Raw genomic sequence first — 17,319 nt, 5'->3', positions numbered from 1 at the left:
CCTTGTCTATGGTTAGTGGATATGATGTGACGTCACTGCAGCTGACTGACTCACCGGCCGGCGTCTGTTGGCTTGCTTTTTGCGCACTGTCTGCTTTGCCTCTCATTGCAGATAGTTTGCTGTCAATTGCTAATTGAATTCCATACCTCTGTCTCCCAATCAAAATACTTAACCTTATAATCACCGTTACAATTGCATTATTGCGTTAAATCGCGTTTTAGTCAACCTATGGTTGCAAATGGCTTAGTACAAAATTTGGATTATAATCCTGATATCTTTGAAATTAAATTTTTCCTTTTATTGCAGATAGTAGTGCTGTCAATTACTCATAAATTTGTGTGTATATTATAAGTTTCAACATGTACTCTATACTTATTAATCACATTTACATTTGTTGAAAAATTGCATTAAATCATGGTATCGAATGATATGAGTACAAAAATATGCTAGCTGGATAGTCAATTTGGACGATAAACCTTATTCTTGAGAATTACCCTCCTATTGAAGGCAGTATTGCAGTCAATTTTCAATTGAATTCAATGCTTGGCATGTACGATATTTCATCCAAAATACTGTAGGTACAGTATAATCACCGTTAACCCTTTGCAATTCCAAATTTCTTTAGATCGTGGTTTATAGTTGGATACTGAATGCTGAAGTTCTAGCGACGAAATTTGAATTTCTTTACATTTTTAAAAGATGAATTTTCTTTTATATTATTCTTGAGTGCAAGTTGTATTGATCAGTTTTTTCTTAATTAATATGTAATTAGACAAATAATTTAAATAATTAGACACTTGAATTCCTATGTAGATAAAAATCAATACCACTTGTATACTGGATAACAATCTGTTATTTCCACAAGATAAATATAGCATTGACAACTCCGATGCATATCATACGCAACATGGCAACATATGCCAAATCGATGGCATAACATTGATTTGGCAAAATATGATATGAACTTATTGAACGAGCATTAGTGAACTCTCACTTTTTACTTACTGAAGGCCAAAGTCGTTGTCCGTATGTTTGTATGTTCTACTATAGCTTTAGAAAAAAATTGATCAATCAGCTTCAAATTTTGAACACGTATTCTTCGCACCTTTTTACAGGTCAAGTTTTTAGGACAACAAAATTGACTTACTCCTTCGTCCTTTTTCGGGATATAACAAATAACATTGAAATTGCTTGAAAAAAGAATGTTGTGATTTATCATTTAGTCAGCTGAAGAATTCATTGCATTCAATTACAACAGTTTTTCAATTCATTCATAACATCAGCTGAGGCTATCACACAGACAGACCTTCATGCGCTGACACATGATTTCAGCTGGTTAATATACAACATAATTTACAAGTTTCACATCAACAAACTGATACCGGTTGAGTTATCAATGCGGTTTTCGCCATTCATTTTCTCTTGGAAGGGACAGAGTAATTTTTCATTTCAAATAGGATCCCCAATGAAACCTACTGTCAAATTATTTTTGTAATAGAATATTTTGCTGTTTTCATAATTTTCACCAACTCTATAATTTATTAGAAGTTGTAGGTTTCAAAGATTACAATACAACATTCTTGAGCGTGTTATCCAATCCTGGGGGTCACTATTTATAATGTCTTATTTTATTATGATAATTATAAAAAAAAATCTATTGTATAATCACGTTTTCTACAAAATATGGAAACTAAATTCCACCAATTTAAGCTAGAGTACTAATACGACTCACGAATGTCATAATGAAGCTTTGTATAAGTTTCTAGAGTTACTGTTTAAATCAATACTTTTTCTGAATGTGCAAATAAAATAAATTTCAGGCTTTTGTATTGGAAGATTTCCTTCGACTATATTTTTTCGCTGTAAGTGATGCCCATTTAAGCTCAAGGCTTATGCGGAGTTAACGAGAAGTATAATTATTGAGAGATTAATCAATGAACAATAAATTAATTTAGTCCCACTGATAGGTACAATATCCGATTATTTGATCCTGTAATCAAACTTGTAGGTACCGGTACATTTAAAAGATAAATAATAACAAAAATAATCTCCAATCTTTTTTCTCCAAGCACCGCAGTGTGATATGGAAGCCAGAAAATTCTGTAGCGTGAAGTTGATCACCCAATATTTCTTTCCATTCCTAAATAAATATAAAAATTTTGATTAAGTTTGAACCGTAAAAACTGTTTGAAATAATAATGTTATCAAGTGATATCCTGGACCCTGCAACGATTTGGATTATCTTATCTTCTACATTTTGACCTTCTTGAACTGGATAACAAAGTTTTTGATTGTTTCAGTACTGTTGAATTCACTGTTATGTCTTTTCCGTGAAGCAGCACGATAAGAGAAAAATACACTTATTTCTCTGATAACAATTTTTTGTATTAGTCACCATGTTTTTTTCCATGCAATGGTTACTCCAGAATCTTACAAAACCGCCTCTAACTGAAGCATATCATAATTTTACTTTGTGATGTTTTATCAAGAATTGGCAATTCCTTATCACCTTTTCAGTGCTTATTCAAAAATAATTCACGTCAATCAGTTATATGGCATTTCCCATTTATGGAACTGACAGAATTTTACTTTCCTTCATAGTCTGTGCTCATTGATTCATTATGGATCAATTTATCGGTCATTTTTGCATCAATGCAAAACATTTGATAAACTATCATTTCCGTCCGATTCCTACTTTGAAGATATCTCACTTCTTCTAAAAGGAAACACTGACATGGTCGCATGGTCGCATAACACTAACATGGAGTGTTACTTGCTTGGCTTTCATTTTCATTCTGTGATTGAAGTTCATAACCTTTACCATTTAAGGATTGGCAAGTAAGGTTATTTGAACATTTAATGGACTTACCTTATCTGGGAGAACATTTATGTATGGTCTTATTGTAGAGAAATCAACCCAGAAGTAACGGTTATGATGGAAAATAGCAATGTCATTTCAATTATTTTGCTTGTCTTTTTAAAAATTACACTCTAGCTGTTGCATAAAGATTTCCCATGACTAATATTTTATTCTCTCAATAAATAAGCTAATTTACAAATACAAAGTTGAAACAGAGGATTTTTATTGTGAGAAAAATATAGGCTAACATTTTAAATTAAGCCTCTTGACATGACATATTTTCATTTTCTAGAGATGAAAAATCAGTGCCAATTAGTTGATTGATTCACATTTCATTAATTCCTGTTCTTCCATTCTTCGACTGAATTAAAGACTCTAATATTCATGATAAGCCTACTTCAGAAGCCCTTGAAAAGGCCAAAAATTCACTCACTCTGACTCTGAGTAATTACACCAAGTTAATATTTCGTAGAATGTGATATAGGCCTATCATAAATTCTACTTCAAATATATATGTTACTGTATTTATATAATAAAATTACCAAATTACGGTATTTCATTCTTATCTGTTATAATTCAACAAAAATTCTTCCTAGTAATATTCTTTGTTAGTTTATCATGTATCGTATATCAAAGTGAGCATGATACTGAGACTCATATTTTTACAATATTGAGTACATACTGACATTCTGTGTAGAGCATTCAAAGTAAGCATTATCAGTCTGGTTTGGTCTGAAGTGGAATTCATAGTGCATTGCATTCTCATTGTCTGCTGCTGCTCTCAAGTTGTGAGTGTCACTTCCAAAACAAACCACATTAGCCTGATAACAAACTAATCTAATGGGTGCGGGTGAGGGTTGCCTTAACCGGGGTCATGGAAAGTGACTCCACTGTCGAAGGGGAGTTTGCTGTAACAAGCTAAAAGGCTGTTAGGGGGCGTCGGTGTAGGAGAGGGGCTTCAACCTTCACTTACAGACTGAGCACTCATCCAATGCATTTCAACCCATGGCTTTGAAACTTTTAGATATACTATACTGATGTGTATAATTTTCCCGTTTGAATAATCGGAAAATCCATTTGAAAATTCATAATTTGTGAAGGCTCTAGGGACACTCATTATTGTCCTTGAAGCACACAAGAATCCTCCAGTTAAAATTTGAAAAAAGTAAATGAAATGAAATTAAATAGTTCAATTTTGCTTCAATATCATAAATTATATTCTAATAAACCACCCAGACCCTATAAATAAATATATAGAAGACACTACCTATATATTATCTCACCAGGAGTGTATAACATGTTACCCTTAGAATTGAAACAGCTGAATAATATGGTAAGCTTCAAGGTTAAATTAAAAGTCTGGTTATTAGAAACGAATGATGTTGTTGAAGTCTTCAACAAATTAACTTGAATCCTGATAGAAATCAATTTGTTAAAATATTTTTCTTAGACTCCGAAATCTACAGTTGATTCCAATAGTGTATAATCTAAGATTCTAAGTAAAGGACTGATTCTGAATAATATTGACAACACAAAATTAGTAAGTGGTAGCCCGACCAAGCACCGTTACCACAAAATAACAATTTAAATCAAAAATTTAATATTAATGTAAATAATACATAAGTTTACCTCAGTTTATTATTATCATCTTTTCGTTCATATACAAATTATAAGTGTGTTTCTGGTTTATTTTTTATGCTGGGACTCCCATATAGGCCTTTGCCTCGGGAGTACCTAATTATTTCCTCTCAGATGTTTGTGTGTGTAGAAGTGATATTTTGTTTTTTCTTTTTTACGACATTAGCTATGTACAGCCTTTTGTATCACTCAACTATTCAGTCAGTGTAATTAATATTATTTTGTTTTTTGTTCACATTTTAATGGAAATGAAATTATTATTTATTTATTTCATAAAATCACTAGAATCAAAGAGGATAAGAATAGGATAATACATTCTATTTTATCTGCTAGATATGTAGTATCGTATTGTTTCTTCATCAAATTATACTTTTTTCACTGTCAAGTTTCATTGAATATTAAATCTGATTAGTTTTAGATTTTCTTTTTCCGATAGCACTGACCGAAGTTTAGCTATAAAACTTTGAATGTTGTCTGGTATTATTAATAAAAGTTTTGCCTTAAATAACATAAATCTAAAATGTAACTTCATATTGAAGCTCCGTTCAATGGGTGTAGTTATCTTCTCTCCTCTACTAATAATTACTGTAAAAATTACTCTATTAAACTACAGTTGTGTTGTGACTTGTGAGTGATGCTGTGGTACTTTTCTATAATGAAAACACAAATTTAAATATTGTCAAACCACTTTTCACTATTATAAATATTATTATAATATATACAGAACCTGGTTTCGTGGCTTTACCAGCCACATCTGCAGCTTTTTGTTCATAACTACTTTCTACCCAAGAGAAAATAGCTGGATACCCATTTTCTACCCATTAGTTACTGTCTAACCATTTTCTCTTGGGTAGACAGTAGTTGTAAACAAACAGCTGAAGATGTGGCTGGTAAAGCCACGAAACCAGGTTCTGTATTATTATAATAATTCATAATAATAAAATGTGGTTGACAATTTAAATTTGTGTTTTCATTACTCTATTAAAGTTGAATTAAGTCTTTGAAGTTACTTTGTCAATGTGATACGCCATGTACCGTAATGTGCATTGCAATTGTTTGTTATATGGAGCGTTACTTTTGAGTGGGATTTCTCCAAGTACTTGGAATTATCCGCCAGTCATGATTTATAGTTGTATGATTTAGAGATTGTATTGCGTTGCCCATACGTGGGTACGATTTGCGTTCTATTAGTACATTGGTAGGTGGTAATGCTTCACAATAGCCGAGTGGGGTCAGCGATCTATGTTCTCCTTATTGTCGGATGGGCTGTCTGGTAATTGTCTGCCATCTTTTGAAGCGTAAAGGAAGTAATCACTCTTCCTCCCACACCATCTCTCCTTGCTCTCTTTGTGAGTGCTTGACATGAACTACTTCGGATACAACTGTAAGTTAATTATGCAAAGACAATATAATATCCTGTGCAACAGCTACCTGCAGTTGCGCCGCAGATCACATTTGGGAGTATACTATTAGAATTAATACTATTAATACTATTAATACTATTAGTATACTATTACTGTATTGTTAATTTTCTGGTTGTGTAATTGGAGCTGCTGAATCTTATTTGGAGGCAGAATACTTTCAAGGCGGGTTTCAAGGAATGGTTTTTACATTCATCCATTCCTCCTTTCATTACTTTATTTTTTCTTACATAATGTTTCTGAATGAGTTTTCATAATTAATTATACATTAATGAATCACTCAACCAATCAAGAGAGAAACAACAAGGTAGACTCAAAGCTATTTCTCCCGAATTTAATAATTAATAAGCAAGTCCAAAAAAGGTTATGTCTTCACCATTTCACTCCGTTATTGTTCAAGTGTCTATATTCTATATTTTACAAGTATCTATATTGTATGTTATTGTATTAAAGTGTCTATAGCTTGCAGCATTATATTATACAGTTAATACATCCAATGAGTATCGAATACGGAATGCCTCCAGGTTAGTGAACTACTTCGTTGTTGTTGTAAGTAGCTTTTGAAAGATCAAAGCCAAAGACTAAGGAATTGAACCCGGATAAATTTTTATATCAATTTTCGTACATTTATCAAATTATTTGGTATATAAATAATTTATCAAATTACAAGCATTGATCAAATTATCAAATTATAAATTATATCAGCATTTATCAAATTATATGGTATTGTGGGTGTTCTTTTAGATTTCTAAGGCCTAAAAACTCAACGTTTATTATCTTCTTTTTATAAAAACTAGAGTGAGATTTACAACAAAATGGGAATGAGATGCGTTGTTTTTATTTATAAGGAACCCTTTGAAGAGAATCTCACTACAGATAAGCTGCTTGTCTTTTCTCGATAAATCTTTTTACAATTTGAAATTCCTCTCGATAATTTTCTAAAATTTACAGATTTCAGGTTGGAAACCCTCATTAGATGATCTATTGATCATTATCGCCTCGTACACCTAATTGCATTATCGAGTACCTGGCCTCTCATCTCAAATGCAAGAAAGTGGTGCAGTTTATTGGGAAAAAGTCACCAAGTGAAAGTAATGGGGTTATCGGCGTGTTCAGCACTCTTCCTTCAACATTCCTTAAAAGGGTTTTGGTTGTTGGCGAGTAGAGGAGCATCTGTTGTTGACTGTAGCGAGATTCACTAAAACGTGTCAGCATTCCTTGTAAATACTATCAATGCTTTCCATTGGACCAATGCTGGAAGTTGAGAAGTGAGGAAGAGAGTTGTGCGTGAAGTGAGTGACTCACCACGCCGCGTGTGTCAAGAGGAGTCTATGTTCCTTATTTTCCGGCGTCTCGGGTGAAAGCGCGCATTCAATCCTCAACGCTGAGTCTGAGACTGAGAGTCTCCTCTTTCACGCCTTGTCTAGCCCCTGTTTTACATTTTCCGCCTATTTCTCTCTTCTCTCTCTCTTTCTCTTCTCAACCATCTACTCCTCGATCTCTTGGACATCAATTACAATTCGTCGTGCTCTCCTTGCGGCGTTTGTTTCCCATTTTAGCGTAATCAGCTGGGTAGTCTGCACTGTTACGTCGACGTGTTTATGTAACTCTTTTCAGAAATTGTTGTGATTTTTTTCATAAATCATAAATTTAATCTGAAATCTTCTGATAAGAAAAAGGGTATAGTTTGATCATTTTCTGCAAAAGTACATCTTTGAGTTTGTGTTTATGTAACATTAATTTAGTATCGCGATTTTTATAAAGCATTCATTTAAGTCTAATAGAATCTTCTGATAAGTTGAAGGATGTAGTTGACTAGGCCTATGTATTGCTAAATTACAACTTTGAGAGATTGGATCTAAAATCAGAGCAATAGTGAATAATAGGACTAAGTAGGAAATAATAAAAATATTAATTTTATAGAGACAATTGGAATAATTTATTAACAGAAATACTGTGACTATTTATGTTGTAAATATTAATGACTGGAATTTTTAGGAAAAATAAACGTTACTGCAATGAGTTATAATATTAAGAACCCACCTAAAGCTGCATTCATATTCGTCAAAAACCTTTTCATTACCCACCCACAAGCCCAAAGCTCATGTGTGCTACACCCTCAGAAGAAATAGTACTTTTTGGGGCTTCAGCTTTATTGAAAAGTTTGACTGAATACTTTGAACGAAACCACTTAGATCGGAATCATACAATTTTAATCAGTGTTTGTTAGCCAAACACTACCTGGGTAGTACCACCAAATAATAAATTGCCATAATATATAGATTGTTTCTTGTGTGGTACTACTGCTGAACACTACTAGTAGGCTCCTTTGTCTTTGGACAGTCTTCAAACTGTCTAAATTACAAATCACAGAATCTAAATTCACATTGTCCTCTCACCCATAGAATTCTGGCTACAATATCAATTTCTAAATAAACTCCTAAAGCTGTTATCACATCAAAATTGAACCTATTCCACATATACTGTATGCTGCCATGGAAAAAAATGAAAACAGATTTTTGGAAATTCAAAGATGTGACAGATGCAAAACGTTCACTTATTTTATCTTTTATTTTCAAAAAATTGACAAATTGGTAAACTTTAGCCAGCTTTTACTAACAGTTTTCAAATTTTGAATTTGTGGTTGAATTATTTCAATTCTTTTCATCCAGTTTGATCTGGTCTGTTCTATTCAACTTGATCATACTATTTTCAGCTTGATTTGATTTTTGCATTGAGTGATAGGCCTATGTCTAGTTTGTCAAGAAGTACCTTGTTCTTTGGCGGTTGTTGACAGCTAATTTGAATGCCGGTCGCGTGCAACTTGTGTGAACTGTAATGCCATCTGGCGGACAATCAATAAATTTGAAACTGCCGTTCAGCTTTCAACTTTTGCCGTTGAGCTGCGTGCAAGTTATTGTTTCAAGTCAAGGACCCAGTTGCACAAAAGCCGGCTAAATTTTATCCGTGATTAATTTCACTAGAACCAATCAGAGAAGGCGTTTTTAATCACGATTAAAATCTAACCGGCTTCTGTGCGACCTGGAACCTGCATTGTTCAAGTTGTCCTCTCACCCATACAATCTCAATTTCTCTGCTCTCGCCGCATTCAACATTCAAAACCTCTACTGTACCTACATGTTGATGTTTTCCAGTTTCCAAATAAACATTTGCCAAATAGAGAAACTTGAAAGCCATTCCCAAGCAATAAAATTGAAACCGTTTACGAGCTCCCTCTGCTCATGAGATAAACACCCACACAGTGTTATAATTTATTCGACTTCTGCCGAGAACGTAAACTTGAAAACATGTTTCGTTTTTCCATATGAAAATCATTCCATATGGTCAATCCTTTTGAGCTTTGTACTGCTCTCAATCGTGTACAAGAAAATTTAGTAGAAGCATGAGTAAAAGGTTCTCAGAAATCATCGTCATTCAAGGATTAGGCTCTGTTGGCCTGTTCCGGCATCCATTTCTTCATCGGTCGTCCGACGCCTCTTCTCCCATCGGGTTTGTAGGGCCAAGCATTGGAAGTCTATTTGCTGGCATACGAAGTAGATGGCTGGACCAGTCTTCCCTACTCTTCTTCAATATTTGCAATAAAGACTCTACATTCAGTTCGGTTCTTATTACTTCGTTTCTTATGTAATCCAACTTAGTGTAACCTTTGACTGCTCGAAGGAACCTCATTTCGGCGGCTTGGATACGTGACTCAGTTTTTTCAGTGATACCCAGGCTTCAGAAATCATTACAACCCTAATTCCTTCTCGCAAGAATGTTATAAGTCATCTCCTAAACTTCATGAAACCTCTTTATATATCCGTAAACCGTGGTGACTTTGTCCCAATTTTGGGGAGTTGAGATTTTATTCCGCTTGCAATTAATACATATTTGAGTTGCAAGAAATCTCTTGCAATATTTTTTATCGTATTCTGCATTGTTTGAAGAGTGATTTTTATAAAAAGTTGATATTTTTCTCCACTTTAACAAATATATATTTTTTTAAATCAAGAGAAATGCAAAAATATATGGAAAAATTCATTTTCAAGAGTTGGAAAATGAAATACAATTCAAAAAATCACAAATTATTTTTGAAAAAAATATTTCAGTTTCTGCTGTCTAAAGATTTTTTTTAGCGTCGACGCATGTTAACTCCAGCTGCAGAATCGGCTAAAAATGAATATTAAGATCATATTCTTCTCAAGCAAGGTGAATATTTTGTTTAGGTAGAATACATGATATTTATCATATTTTGAATTGTATTTGCATCATATTCTGCATATCACAATTTTTACACTGGGACAAAGTCACCCCAAGTTTAACCTAAAAGTGACCTCGTTGTATTTAAATAGTAACAGAACCCTAACCAGTTCAATTATGGATAAATAAAGAAATAAAATTTTATTGTCGAAAAGCCTTTACATTGATATTATATATATATATATATATAATATATATATATATATATATATATAATATATATATATACACCAATTGAAATATAATAAAAAGGCCAAAGCGTTGTTCTCTGACTACGAAATCACAAGATGAAGCAAGGAGTATGGTTTTATGTCGATAATTCAACTGATATATCGATATTGGACAAGATATCGATTTTAGAACCTCGATAATGATCAGGGCTACGGCTATCAATGTTGAACATCGATTTCGGATAACAGAGATCGGAGATTAACTGATTTGAATATTTTTCCGCGAGGTGGGACAAAGTCACCACGGTCGACGGTACGGTAATAGACTTATATATATATATATATATATATATATATATATATATAGAGATTTTATTGTATGATGTTCTTTTCTCTTCTGTTAAATGATGTGTGATAAAATATATCATGATCAGATCATAGTCAATTGCTATAAACCGGATGATTCCTATTGTTTCAAAATTTCTGACAAATGGAAAATTTTTATTGTAAGGATTGATAAAGAATTTAATGATGCTATGAACTTACTTGGGAAACTTGATAAAGGAGTTGATGATGCTATGAATTTACTCGACAAACTTGATAGACAGATATAATCATCTTTCAATGCTATCAAACACTATAATGGGATACTAAAGTATTATCAATGGTTCTAGCAATCCTTGTCAACATATATCTCTTCCTTTAAAAAATATTCACTTGAAAAACAATTGCAGTTTGATTCTTCTATATTTCGATCATAATCATAAACTTCCCATATTTATTTTATTTATTTAATCTGCAAATGACACTAATGTAATAACATTGAAAGATGAAATAATAAGGTAGTCCTTGTGCTATTTTTCTTCCAAATTTATAAAAAAATTTATGACCCAAATCATATGTACTTTATCCAGTAAGTAAATAAATGTACGATACGGTAACCATTTTTTAATAACTTTTTCAAATGGCTTTGACATTGTAAATAATCTTATTAAAATTTCATTCATGGTATTGAATTTCATATTTGATGTAAATAATCTTATTAAAATTTCATTCATGGTATTGGATTTCATATTTGAATAAATCGTCTTCCACAAAGATAATGAATTCTCCAATCTCCAGCTGACATCTGTTGATGACATTGTAATATCAGAAGAATTATTGATGTTGGGGCTGTCTCTCTGAGTTTACAGGAAGTTCCAAAATGCAATAAATGTTTGAAAACTCTCAGCATTCTCGGGAACACCACAATATCGAGCGGACTATGTGGAAATGGAAACCATTCGATTCTGACAGCTCATTTGAATTTCATACTCAGATTCTTCCCACACTGCTTTATATACATTGCTCCAATACTCTTCAACATAATCTTACTGATCTCATCCATAGTAATTCTAATAAATTAACAATTATAGAAGTCAACTTCCAAACATTTAAGTACTGTACAGTAGTTGAAAATGTGCATATGTTGACTCAGACATTGCCAGGGATTTGAAGTTGTAGCTGAATCTATAACAGGCATGGTATTCAAGATGAAATCTCCCACAAAATATGCTAATTCAAATATATTACTGCATTACAATATCATGGTATATTTCAAAAGTTTATTATAGTATTTTTTTGGAGATTGAGCTTTCAGGTTGCGTTACTAGGAACCTTTCATTTTCACTTGCTATTATCTACCATTTACTAATTAAAGTTCTAAAACTATATTGAAAAAAAAAATATATATATAATATAAAAAACTTGAAAGAGATTATATAGAAGTAATCACAGAAATATGCTCCACTATATGCTGCATTCTAAGATACAAATATTTGTTATTATGATGTACATTAATTATTGAATAATACTTGTGAGTTACAAGCAGAATCATATAATTTATAGAATGAGGAAAAGAAAGTATGTACTATGTACAGTATATACATTTATAATCCACTGTATTTCAAATACTGGATGTTGAAATACAACCATTTTAATCAATATCTCATTGATCGAAACGAAATTTCACCTCATAATTACTTCAAATATATTATATACACATTTATAATCCACTGTATTTCAAATACTGGCTGTTGAAATACAATCATTTTAATCAATATCTTATTGATCGAAACGAAATTTCACCTCATAATTACTTGCATTCGATTTCACATTTTAAATCTTTTGTCGGTTTTGTACCTCCTACTAAAAATTTAATTCCACTGATATTCAGGTCATTCAAATTACTATCGCTAAGTTTTGAGGCCAGTAATTTTATGAACTTTCTTCATTACCCAAATTCAATGAAGTGAATATCGCTAACGATTTCTTCCAAAATGAAATTCATCAATAATAATTATTTTCGACATTCTTAATCCCACAAACATTGTAAATACAGCAATATAAATAAAATACACTAGGTCTAAGATATTAGGAGATTTCCCAACTGTATTTTCTTCGCATGGTATTCACTGACATGAAACTACTTGAAAGAAGCTTATCGATATCCCCTTTTGCAGTAATTAGAACGATAGTGAATTCCATATTTCCTAGTTTTACTTTCTCCTGCTTTATCAGGTGGTGTATCCCCTTACTCACAATAGTCGCCCTCAGTTTCGGTTTATGCAAATGTCAGAAAGTGGTGTGCTTTGCGTGCAGACCGTCTGGAGCCTACTATTATAGGTACAGCACCACGAGATGGCCTCTGATTTTCATTGTTTCAAATGCCAGCCTGGGCCTTCTCGTCGTGCGCTTCCTATAACAGTATACTATATCTGTATAGCTGCTATTGCTGTGCTAGCTATACGTTGATTCCATTATCTTCAACTTGGAACCAATTATTGAAAGAACCGCATCGATGTATTCCATGAAATTGCCATTCTGGTATTCTACTCTAATCTGTTATCGTTTATTCTGCTCTAATGATCTCACATATGCGGTTGCTATTTTTAGGGGTTGCTTCTGGAGTATTTTTATGAGCACAACTGTTTCTCACCTTACTAATGCTTTTTAAATAAGTTTATCTTCTTGTCTGAATATCAATCAGCTCTTCCATTCTCTATTCGTCTAGGAATTTCACTATACTATTTAAGCAACTATTAGTTTTGTAAATGCCAGAGTTTGACTGATTTTTATCTTGAATAGAGGTTGATTGTCTTGATTTATGTTGAGCTTCGATTGTAAAGTGTTAGTTTTATTAGACTGTAAAACTATTTATTCTATTCTCTTCTTATTTTCTATTCTATTGTTTTATTCTATTTGAAAATTTTCAGTTACGTACCTTGTAAAGAAGAAAAGTGATTAGATGAGTGATTTGTGCCGTATCAGATGAAACTATATATAGTAGTAGATAGATAGAGGCTCTCAAGTGAAAATCACTCGTAGTCCCTGGTCGTTCTTCTAGCAAGTACCACTTGCATTTTGGTGATGTGTTTATGAATAAAATTATCACTTTATCAATTCACAGTCAAATTGTTTCATGATATCTGTTGAGATCCTCTTTGAATCTTTCCTACTCTCTACCCTTTTTAATCCTTTACCTTACAATCAAAATGACTCATGTTGTAATCATATGATAATTCCAAATCCATCTTCCACGAAAATTACTCATAATAATTACTAATTAATGTTGATGAGTTGTGATCATAATGTATGAACTCTACGAAGCCATTCGTTATCCTTCAATGAAAATCACTCATCTTGTTAACATATTTAAATCCTCCAAAGCCCTACGATACCCTTGAATGGAAATTACTCATGTTGATTACAAACCCTAACATACTTAGGGAATTCGGTGTGTATAGAGTGAACATTTTTGCAAGGTCTGCTGATGGTTATCACACTGGCCAGCATTTGCCTCATTATATTATGGCATCCAAGGCACGAAGTAGGGGTGTCCAGGGAGGGGGCTGGGGAGTTAGGGAGAGCTTGGTGACGACAGTCCTAGCATATTTCACCACGTTTGCCACTCCTCGCGTCAGAACGCGTCAGCTTGAGCACGCGCGTGTCTCAGCTTCTTTCTCTTTCTCTCTCTCTGAAACTAACGTTCTCTCTCTTTCTCTCTCTCTATCCACAGCAGCAGCTCTCACCTCGGGGGAGCCGAGCACCAGCTAACTGCATTATCTTGTTTCCCCTTGGCATTCGTCACTATCTCTCTCACCCTATCACCCTCCGCATAACTCTATCTCATGTTATCGCCTTGCTCTTATTTCCTCGGCTGATGTGGTGGCTTATTCCTGTCCATTCACCCCGATGCTCAGTTTCCTCTTCAGCTGAACGTATTAGACTATCCTTATTCACCTTTCATTAATACAATTTTCACGCCTCTGTGCTTGTGGTACAGTTGCTGTAGTATGCCTTGTTAACTTTCCAGACTTTATAAGATAATTTTGTTTATTCTTTTAATATGTTGTTCTTTCCCTCATTTAAACTAGGCTACATGATGAAATGAAGAGATAAATACGATATTTTGAGTTAGCAATAAGTCAGTCGAAATAAATCACATCACTTGATGTAATTTCATTGAATTGAGGACTGTCAATAATATACTATACTGGTCTGTTTCGAAGGAATTTCTTTACTGCTGGTGTTCTATAAGATTTTGAAATTGGTAATTTTAAATTTTACACAACATCTCTCCTCCCAATGAATTTATATTCAAATTTCTTTTGATGAACGTATTTTCTCTCATTTACTGTTGCTTTATGCAGCTCACTGTAGCGAGCTTTATCTAGAGAATATGTGATCAATATAGCACGATGGTGCTGTTCCACGTTTTCAAGTATTTCAGAAGGGCTGTCATGTCAGAAATATTTTATTAGGATTTCAATAATCTTATTAATTTGTACTGATCCTAGAATTGGTTTTATCTGTTGTTTTTTAACATTACCATTGCATTTAAGGCTTCATATTGTATTAACGTTGAACGCTTTAAAGTGATGTTGTCAAACTCTTCTTGTAGTGTCAAACTTGTGATTCATGCATTGAATGTGTACGAGCTTCTAATGAAGGAGTGAGGTTGATTTGATCATGAACTAAGGAGTCTTGCTAAAGGAATAACTCATTGATATTCAACATTCACAAAACCTTTCGTGTGATATCAAGAAAGCATTTCCATGTTATCATAGAGTGAATAATTTCAATTTTCTCATCTGCACGCTCCCTTATTCCCTTGCAAAAAAAAAATACTATGACATGTGAATAGAACATTTTAGGGTCAATGCAATCGATTGTGTTATTTTTGTTCATTTAAAGATTTATTCGAGCTATGATTGTCAATAAAAATGTACGCACAATAATTTAGCAAACTTGAAAAACGGAAACATAATTAAAGTGTTTGAAATAAATATTTTTTAATCCGATCAACATTTATTCAGGTATTCCAAAATTAAGGTAGCTTGAAGCTTAAATTCTTTCAAATCTCTATCACAACCCCTTAGCAAAATTAATAGATTTATGCCATTGAAAACAACCTATGACAGATTACACTCCTAATTCTAGCTTTCATTAATATATAGTTTTTGTCTCAAAACTCGAAAAATTAATGTGTTCCTAGTAAATTCATAGAAAAATATCGTCATTCAACTACTGTCCCTGGGAATAGTTCATCAATGATTGGATGTCTATCCTAGTAATTTACTTCCGTTGAGACACGATTCGGTACATTATTCAATGAAAGAAAATCAATATTGGCCGGAATTACGAGAAAAGTCGAACAACGAACAAGGAACGCCAGAGAGGGGAATGACCCATGACGCCAGCTAACTGGCGTAAAACGGTCTCAAGTCTGGAAACATCACGTGATTCATCAGACGTCTCCGTAAGCTTTTATTCTAGCAAACGCATTTCACATGATAAATTAACCGATTCTTGCTTCCAACAGACCGACACAATGTTCAAAGATACACTGAAAAGATTGCCATTGAACTTGAAGTGAATTGTTATTGGGCTGCTAACTAATGTAGTAACAACGACAAAATTTCTTGTTTACTAAATTTGAGCTAATGAAGTAACAAGTAACTATTTTACTAAATAAAGTAACTACTTTAGTAACTATTCAGTGAAGAGCAACTGTACTTATATTTCAGAAAATTAGATTGCATTTTGACAGTCTTAATTGTATTGTACATTTACAGTATTATGGTAATATTGTAGAATCGAATCAACAGGAAGAGACATGTTCATTTTCAAACTTATGATTGTCATTCAGATTTTATCAAGTTTACCAATGAAAACTATAGTCTGAATAAAGTAAGTTGAGACTAACTAATAGCCGACCAAATACTGGTGTTACCACGTTGTGTTATATTGTTAGTCTCAAAGTCTCAATTCAATTCAAATTTCTCATTCAACCGCAGAATGCAAGCTCATGTGATTCAATACTGTGACTGTCAGCAATAGTTAAAGCAAGTTTTCACTAATGAAGCACGCTTGGGCAAGAATGAAATGTGGACAATGTCAATAAGCTTTATTGTTATATTTCAAAACATCTAATATTATGGCAAAAAAATGTTATCTCATGGTCCATTTTGGTTATTGGTCATTCATTGGTAATCCTTTTGGTTATCTATGGTCAGAATAAAACAAGCAAACGCTACTAAAGAATAGCTGTAACTTATAAAATGCAACCAATAATGCCAATATTCACAACAATGGAACTTTTCGCAACAATACATCCACTTAATTGAAGATCATGCTTGTTTGTATTCGATTTGATCTTGAAACGATCTACATGGAGATGGGGATTGTTAGCAATTCAGGAACAAGTAGACGCCACTAATGAAGAACACCACATAGCACACTGATGACATGCAACCAGTGGGGTTGAGCCGTTGATTGACTAGTGGTGTGTGATGGGGTTTTTCCGGTGTGGCAAGAGGTGGAATGGGGGGGGGGGTTCGTCGGGCGTCGAGACGCGTGTGGCGCCACCCGTGGTGAGAGCGAGATAGGGTGAGGATGAGGAGGGTATTGATCATGGGCGGTGTTGAGG

At 33.4% G+C, this 17,319-nt stretch overlaps 1 protein-coding gene across 1 annotated transcript in view; it reads left to right on the top strand.

Moving 5' to 3' along the window:
• Nucleotides 1-17,319, top strand: part of LOC111054145 (stathmin) — a 63,584-nt gene that overhangs the window by 19,440 nt on the left and 26,825 nt on the right. The gene's annotated exons all lie outside the window — the stretch shown is intronic.

This window comes from Nilaparvata lugens, chromosome 3 (assembly GCF_014356525.2).
Source record: "Nilaparvata lugens isolate BPH chromosome 3, ASM1435652v1, whole genome shotgun sequence".
NCBI lineage: Eukaryota > Metazoa > Arthropoda > Insecta > Hemiptera > Delphacidae > Nilaparvata > Nilaparvata lugens.
This window is presented reverse-complemented; position numbering and strand designations above follow the sequence as displayed.